Source organism: Primulina huaijiensis, chromosome 13 (assembly GCF_012295235.1).
Source record: "Primulina huaijiensis isolate GDHJ02 chromosome 13, ASM1229523v2, whole genome shotgun sequence".
NCBI classification, from domain to species: Eukaryota; Viridiplantae; Streptophyta; class Magnoliopsida; order Lamiales; family Gesneriaceae; genus Primulina; species Primulina huaijiensis.
In genome coordinates this window covers 2,443,557-2,452,350 of record NC_133318.1, presented here as the reverse complement: position 1 = coordinate 2,452,350, position 8,794 = coordinate 2,443,557, and positions in this window count along the sequence as shown.

Below are 8,794 nucleotides of genomic sequence, written 5' to 3'. Positions count from 1 at the left end.
ACAAAAAATTTCAATATTGTTACCATTCCATACCGAAATCTTCTATATATCGAAATTTTTGTAATCTTTATTAATGAAATTCATTAGGAAGTGTATTGTATATTCTAAATCTATTCCTAGTTTTCTTCTATGATCGATCGATATAAACATCAACAACTTTGAATCCTCGGTCGCAGGACTGAGGTCAACTTTGAGGTATTTTCTTCTTCTTGAGGATGTATAAATTCAACAAATTGTTGGAATTCCCGATTCAACAGTATGTAACAAGGATAAAGGTAGCTCAAATTCGAGCTCGAGACTAGCATTTGTGATGTTAACGTCGTGTTTCATTGGTATGAACATGCAAATGTCCAATCATACAGATGAGTGATAATATGATGATTGCAAAAAATAACCCTTCTTCATATTTTCAAAGGGTTATCAGTTATCGACTGGATTAATCCGTGAGTATGGTTGTACATCATTAGTCCTTTGACTCAGGAAAAGATGGAGGATCTACGTACTAGCACTACGATTTAATTCGTTTACTGACTCCACGAGGGTCAACAGGTGAAGAGGTTGTGTGTAGTTTTGAGCTCTATCTTTTAAAAATTATTATTGACTAATATTATTTGGGTTCGTAATTTAGAAATTGGGTCTTGCGTACTCAATAAGGAAACAAGATATCTCGTTTTGATCAGACGATGATGAAAATGTCAAAATAGTGAGAGAAAATTTATAAAAAAAAAAGTTCATATCTTATGCCTTATAAAATATTTTAAAATAATAAGTAATGTTTATTCTATTTTCATTTTTAGTATATTTACAATGTCGTCGTGAAATCTTTTATCTGTTATACTCGATCAAACAAACTAATGTGACCAAACTATCATGATTGGATAATGAACTTACAAATTATTTTAAATTCGGAAAAATTAATGTATGTGTTCATTAAGTCTCTTCCAAAGGAGGCCTCTTCCCATGCCACTTCTGTGGAATTGTCCAAGCATGAAAAATGGTGGGACCATGACTTGCAAGCTAAGAACTATATGCTAGCTTTATGTTAAAAGAACTAAAGATACGGTTTGAGGATGTTGTAAATTATGTTGATATTTATAGTCACTTGCAAGTGTTGTATGGTGTGAAAACACGTCCATTAACGCACATTATTGTCAAAAAAGCTCCTGACCACAAGCATGAGAGATGTGGTATCAGTCCATGTCATCCCAAGAGAGTTGACCATGAACATACTACTGTCGTCACTTCTAGCCTCGTTTGATAGGTTTGTGGTGAATTTCAACGTGAATAAAATAGGGGTAGCCTTGAAGAGATAGTTAATATGTTTACCACATATGAAGCCACCATTAAAAAGAAAAAACATGTTTTCCTAGTAGGCTCGTTGTCTGGGATGAGGAAAGGCCTACAAGGGAAGGGAAAGAAGCATTTTACCCCTTCCAGAAAAAACAAATCCAGCAAGAAGCAAGCTTCAAGTATTGCTAAAAGGCCCGCAAAGCCCGATAAGTTAGAAGATGTTTGCTTCATAAATATCTCAATTAATTGAACTTATTGGGTATCAGATATTGGATGTGGTTCTCATCTATGCAACGATTTGCAAGTGATGACAATAAGTAGGAGGCTAAGGGATAATGAGACCTTCCTAAGGATGAAAAATGAAGAAAGAGTTGTTGCGAATTCCATATGATATGTTTATTTGATATTAAACAATAATTCTAACTTATTTTTTTATAGATATTTTATTTTTTTTAATATTTGTTTTAAAACATATGTCCATATTTATGCTTGATAAAGATGAATTTCTTGTTCTTTACCTAAATGTGTTTGTAGTATTTACAAGAAAAAATGTTTAGTTGTAGCAAGAAAATTAACAAACTATATTACAGCTTAAAAATAAAATATATTCCACCAAAAGATGTCCAAGTTAATGCAATTTCAACAAAAAAACCAAATAAAACAAGATAGTCTAAATCAAACATACTTATGACATGTTAGGCTAGGACATATTTTTCCAAAGAAGATGCACAAGTTAGTGGGAGATAGCATGTTTGAATTATCATACATAAACTCTCTTGACAATATGAGTCATGTCTGAAAGAAAAAATGACCAATCCTCTTTATTAGGGAAACTAGAATGTGCACATGATCTATTGGATTTGATCTACACAAATATGTGTGGCCTGCTAAGTGTTAGCACCAAATATGAACATTCTTATGTCATTACCTTTACCGATGACCATTCGATATATGAGTATGTGTATTTAAAAAAATACAAGTCTGAAGCTTTTGAAAAGTTCAAAGAATTCAGAGCAGAATAGAAAAACAATTGGTAAAAAATAATAAAACACTTCGATTTGATCGAGGTGGAGAATACTTAAATACTGATTTTCAAAAAACTACCTTAAAGATAATGAGATTATCTCACAGTGTACTCTTCACACCACACCATAGTTGAATGGTGTATCAGAACAATGTAATCGAACATCACGTAGTTGAGGCTCAACAATTGGCGAAGTCTCAAAGCCTCAAACATATCAATATTTTTGGTTTGATGCAAATCACTCTCACAACCTTGGTTGTTTGAGTCATTGTCATCAAACCAAACTGATCGATCATTGTATGAGTATCTTGCCTCACTTCAAATTCTTCGCGAACCTCGAAAATTGATGCCATGAACTCTTCTGCGCAACACCTAAAGGTGGCCATATTTTCTATGGCCTTCTCAGTTGATTCCATGAACTTGTTCAGCACCTCTTCAGGTCAAGTCAAATTATATTTTTCCTCTTTATGTTCCAACGGCTAGTTTTAAAATTTTGGATTGTGAACTTCTGGTGGATATTGTTGGCTCCAATTTTGCTGTGAGAGATCCTCGTACCAATGGTATTCGAAATCTGTCATATCATCTAACAAGTGTCATACATTATATCAGACTACCCATAGCCAAAAAAGTGTGTCAAAATCGGGCCCAACCCGATTGGATTCGACCTGAAAAAAATAAGGTTCACGTCAGGTTGGACCCGATATCTGACCCAAAAAAATAATCGAGTTCAGGTCCGAGTAGACTCGAAAATTTTAATTTTTTAAAAATATATAATTAATAAATATTACCTGAATTTTTATATATTGTATGTTTGAAAAAATATTTATTGTATATTTATATCATAAATTTTCATAATTTAATATTTATTTGGTAACTTTTTTTATTTTTTAAACAATTGTTTACTTGATTTAGTAAATGTACTTTAATTTTCTACAATTAAAATTTCAAATTTAAATCATAAAGAAATGAGATTTTGTTATTATGTGTTTGAATTAAAATATTTTTTTTTTGAATTTTTATAAAAAAAATTAAAAAATTACAAGAATCAAAATCAGGTTGATCGAGTTAAGTTGAGTTAGTCGGGTTCGGGTTGTGAGTTTTTGGGTTAGTTCGGGTTTGGGTTGACCAGTTTTTAAATAGTACTATTCGTCAACCCGAATCGACCCACCCGAATAGACACTCGGTTAGTCAAAGCTTCATCAACCACGCCTTGTTGTGTCAATGCATCCAACCCATTAAAGGAAAAACGAATAAGAGAAATTGTGATACCAAAAGGTGTTTGCCAAATTGTTCAATCTTTCTCATGGCACATAGAATGACTCTACGTGTTGTAGGGCACAATTGTGAATACTTGTTGATAGAAAATCTTGAAGTATTAAATAAAAAAAAATTTTGAAAAAAATAATAGAACTACGAAATCCTATAGCTTTCGATTTTTGGTCTATGAATATCAACATGTAGCCAACCTTATATGTCAATTCAAGTTTTACATCTATGGATTATGTTACTTTATCATGTTATAAAATCTCATTTTGATATCAATTATAACACATAAAATCATTTCGAAATTGGATCATGCTCCAAAGATACGATAAAAGCACAATAACATAATTAAGTATGCTTAAAAATAAAATTCAATCTTCAAAAAATAAAAATCAAAACATGAATTTTTTGGGGGGTAAAATCTCCTAAATCATAACTTTTAAAAAAAAATAGAATGAAGAAAACGCTGTGAAATTCTTGTTCTTCGGTTGAGTTCTCTTGCTATCTCTCTTCTCTTCGCTTTGAAACCTTCTCTTCGCGGCTCTTGTGCGTATCTCAAGGCTCATTTTGGTATCATCTCTAGTCTGCCAGGGCTTCCATATATATAGATGCATCCAAGAGTCCATCAACGTAGAAAATCCGTGCATATCAAAATTTTCCTTTTCTATGTCGCGTTCGGGGGTATTTTCAACGCGACATGTTCTGTCCACATGTAAACAATTTCTTCCGGGTGCCCTAGTGGGAGGTTTTCTATTCCAGCAATCGAGTTTTCTCCTTGCTTGATGGGGCGGTCAAAAAGAACTGCCTTTGCGCGACCATCTATGTCTCAATATCTCGCGTACACCTTTCTTCACCTTTTTGGTCAATTTTCCTACAAATATACCAACCGATGTGAAGAACGACACATATGCATAAATTATGACTAAAATAAATGAAATGTGGACTCAACACAATAAAATAATACAAAAATGGATTACAAACAACACAATAAAACATGCACAAACGACATCTATAATTTCTATTCAAGACCAATCAAGTTGTTCACTTATTGATCTGAAAACATTTTTTGCGTACAACAACCATTTCTCTAAGAGTTTAAATTTGAATATGATCAGAAATAACAAATATTATTCTCTCTGTAACAGAATTAAAGATCTGCTAGCTACCAATACCATATCTAGCTAGTTTCCAAGGATATTTATTGCTTAGTGCTATATCTGGAAAGTCGATAAGGACACATGGCATTCTCTAGAGATTTTTCGCACAAATGGTTGTGCTTATCAAATCTTCTAGTGGAATCATTCTGGAAACAGAAGAAGAGGAGAGGTAGAAGTTTCGTCTTCGAACTTCTATAAACAAACTCTTAACTCATTTTACTTTATGCTATTTATTAATATGCATTTATATTTTGTGTATAACTAGTTCACTATATGTGTCGGGCTATTTCCGCACTTTAAATCTTTTTAGTTGCTCGAAATATGTAGTTTGATTGAGAAAATTGACTTGATCTGCTACCCAGCTTGATTTCCAAAATCATCTAGAAATATTTTAAATAGCATGATTTCCAAAATCATCTAGAAATATTTTAAATTATTTATTTACCTCTTCTAAACACATTTATGATCTTAACAAACTTACTACATGAAATACAAAAAAAGATGCAATGGAAATAATGAAGTTACGCGATAAATTATCATTTCTAACATATTAATGGAAATAGAATTAATATGATAGAATAAATAAAGTGGTTTATATGTTAAAAAAATAAAGTGATTTATCTTTATTTAATGAGTTTTTTTATATATATAAATAGACGAGAAAACAGAATCCTCCTATAGAAGAAGGCAGAACTGGAGGACATCACGCAGAATCCTCCTACAGAAATCAAGATCCTCATGATGAGGAAACGATGTTCAGAGACATCGGGACTGATGATTAAACTCTTTTGAACTCTGATTTACTACTTATTCTCTTATCGTTTATACTGTTATAATTTCTATCTGCTTTTTGGTTTCAACTATTGTTCTTCATCGATACTAACATCTAGGTTTTGGCATCACCACAAATGGAGAAATTTTTAGACTTAATTTAATTGTGGTGATGAGATTTAAAACCATTAGGTCGTGATAACTTTAATCAGAAGACAGTATAAAAGCAAAAGTTCTCGTATCGCGTTAACAAAGCAGTACTCTTCGAGTACTTATCAGCTTAGAAAACCAGAAGCAGAACGTAGTTTTAAAAGAAGAACTTAGCTTAAATAGAAGTAACTTAACGTCTTTTGTTTGAATTGTTACAGTATTAAATGTTACCGTTACTTTACCTAGTACTAGTATTATTTGCACCATTAATGCTGTACAAAGACATTTAACGCTTCTTACTAATTTTAGTATGAAACAAGACTGATTGTTTTGAAACTTTCTGCAGGACCCGTTTTAGGTATTAAAGCAGATCTTACTCAGGAGTCACAGAAGCGGTTTTTGATTATAGACGTTGGACTCAAGTTTTCTATTAGGTTCAACCCTATATAGAAAAACGCTATCATCTTTATCTACACAACGATCATTCCAACGTGAGTTTGAGCTATCATCAACTATGAAACGTCTACTCGTTTTAAAAGTACGGAATTTTTTTTTTAAAAGCTCACAATTACAAAATAACACTTGCAATAATCGTATTTATTTGCCAATAAAAGTAACGTAGTTTAAAAATAACTAACGTTATCCAAAATCAACGTAAACATAAACATGTATAAACCGTAATATCATCAACATATAAAAATGCGTAACTCCTCTCAAAACACTTGAATCAATATGCGGAAAAATAATGATCCTCGGGTCGTGTCACCGCACATCCCGCCTGCTTACTCAGTCTTCGGTACCTCCGATCCCCTGATCAAAATGCTCACCTGCATCACACACATCTAGTGAGTCTAAAGACTCAACACACATGTACCAGTAATAACAAGTACATATACGTAGCACACAGCAGTGAAAAATAGCATAATCAACATACATTTTATGTCTGCAGTAAAATCGTATATGTAAACGTGTCCTGTCAAACATGGTAATAATCATAGCATGTATCATCGTATCAGTATATACATGTTAAATTCTTAATTTGAATTCCGTTCATTAGCCGTGACTTTCATATCATCATGTCAGTCGATGGATCTATCTACGTGTAACCACGGTACCGGGCGGTGGGGGACAACAGCGACACTCTCACCCATCAACTGAGCCCGGGCCTATCATATCATCATATCATGTCAATGGAAATACGATCGTCGGGCTCTCTCTGGGACCTTCTCCCGTAAACGGGCTCTCTCTGGGGCCTTTTCCCTCACGATATCTCCAATCATATCATCGTGTCATCATTTTATCGTGTTAGTCACAACTAAATCACTTCCTTCAAAACGTGTCATCATATTTATTACTTAATAAAAGCATGCATATACGTAATTTTTTCCTTTAAACCAAACATGCATCATAATTATCATAATATCGTAAAATCGTAAACAAGATGCATAATCATTTAAAATATCATAATTTGTGCTTAGGGCGCTGCCATGACCAAAATCTCATCCCGGGTGCAAAATGACCATTTTGCCCTGGAAACCCAAAAATTAACATTTCAACCCTTGACCTCTAAAATTGACCCGAAGCTTACTAAACTCCTTAAAATGTCCCAAAACATATTTATAAGCACTCCTATACGTAAACTCAAGCCCAATACAAAACGTGCTCGATTCGTTTTAAAACTTGGACCGGAGCCCAAGTTTTAACCCAAATCGACCCGAAACGTACCCAAAATTTACCCAACTCGGAGTCCAAGTTTTAACCCAAATCGACCCGAAACGTACCCAAAATTTACCCAACTTGAACCATAATTTAAACAACTCATCCTAAAACATTTACTACTTAAATTATGTCCTTAAACCCAAAGTCTTTCGGCCACTACCTATTTTCCTAAATTGAGAATCTCGGCCACCTCCCCTTTGTGCAATCATCAAACTACCCATGGCCCTTATCCTTACACCCTTCGGTCCTCCCTTATACCACCACTTGTCCATCCCTTAAGACTCATCATTAGGACCTTAATGACCCATCTAAACTATGCCAAACCCAAGCAAAAAGCCGCTGCACAACCACGTGAAGAAAACCAGCCGAAACTACCACTTCCCTCTCGATTCACACCAAGCTTCCGAGGATCGAGCTTCACCCTCAACCAAACACCCATGACTCATTCCTAACATCTTACTAGACTCTACAAGATCTGAAACATGGCTGGGTTCGAACCCATGCACAGCCGAATCCTCCATACATCGATCAAACCCATTACCGAGCCAATAAACAAGAACCGAGACCACCCTTACAAAATGCTGTGATCATCTCGTTTCCAGCCTACCACTCCACTCCCTACGGTGATAACAGCCTTCAAACACACCCTACAGCAGACCCCTTGCACAACTGAAGGAAAAACGTGAGTGAAAAACCAAAAGAATGCAAGAAACATTTGAGAAATCGCAAACCATGTGCACTCACGCTTGTATCGGAAGATTCACAGACAAATATACATATACAGCAAGTATATAGCGTGTATGATGCGTAAAAAGATGGTACAATGCGTGCCTTAACTATTGAAGAACAAGAACGATGCAATGGAGACCCGGGATGATTTTTCCTTCGAAGAAATGGTGAGGCCGATGAAGCCTTGAGGTTGCTGGTGAGGAAACCGATGGGAAAAGGAGCTGACGGGTGGGTGTCGATCGACTGGTTCCATTATTGGTGTAGGGTAGGTTTAGTTTAAATAATGTTTAGGTGTTTAATTAAATAGTAAACAAATACCAAATGGCCTTACATTAATTAATTATTAAAAGTTTAAAAGAATTTTAAGTCCAATAAGCTTAAAAATAGGCCCATTAGGTCTAAACACAATCTCGAAAAATATTTCGTGTTGGAAAGATTTTGAATATATTAGCCGAACCTTTAAAAAGTCTCCCGATTCGATAAAATTTGCGTACCGTTAAAAATAAAATCAAACGGGTAAAAATACTCAATACAATCCCAATTTTGAAAAATACCCTTAAAAACACCTTATATTAATTAATAAAAATTAATCATGCATTAAAATCATTTTCTTGAAAATCCTCCGTCTCCGTTCCTCGATCGAGCGTGATTCCCGTGGATGTGGTTCCCGTGGACTTCTAAATTTTCGGGA